The following is a 718-nucleotide window of genomic DNA, read 5'->3' as shown; positions in this document are numbered from 1 at the left end:
GTAAAGGAGAGTTGATGAAGCGTGACAATAATAATCACAGTCATGAAATGGAGGCATCAGGAAAGATCCAAGAATCAGTAGTCACACAGATTGGATTCCATCACAGGTCACCATCAATCCTACTCTATACAAATATATACTTATTTGCATACTACCTTCAGCTTATGGATGGGTGACTATTGTGCTCACCACTCTCCCCCCACGGGGGCTCAAACTCAGGTACTGGGAAGGCCTAGCTCCTTCGTTGCTAACAGGCTGGTCTGATCATGTGTTACCATTCACCAATGGTGCCTGCTAGGCCTGAGTTCAGATCCCAGCCCTGCCAAAAGATTCATCTTGATGCCAGAAGCCAATCGTTGAACCTGGTTAATTTCCTGTGCAAGTACTGGGTCACAGCTAGGATGGCGAATGCATGGGTCACCCTGTGGTCATGGGAATAAGTTGTTATACATGTTAGCCCAGTTATACCTGTCATCATATACTCAAGAAATTACACAATACATTCATAAATAGCATACAAAATAAAGACAATAAGTACACTCAATGCATGATGCAGTCCACACACGGATGTGAATATACAACCCATGTTTCAATGATGCATTGAGGACTATTTTGGCCTCACTAGAGCTCGATCTCAGTTCCTGGGAACAAACCAGCTCCTTACTGGCTCACAGTCTGGTGTGATCACGTGGACCCACTGTTCAGTTGGGCCTCTTAA

The sequence above is a fragment of the Dipodomys merriami genome, unplaced genomic scaffold (assembly GCF_024711535.1).
Source record: "Dipodomys merriami isolate MVZ:Mamm:240054 unplaced genomic scaffold, mDipMer1.0.p SCAF_1210, whole genome shotgun sequence".
NCBI classification, from domain to species: domain Eukaryota; kingdom Metazoa; phylum Chordata; class Mammalia; order Rodentia; family Heteromyidae; genus Dipodomys; species Dipodomys merriami.
Note: the sequence above shows the minus strand (reverse complement) of the source record.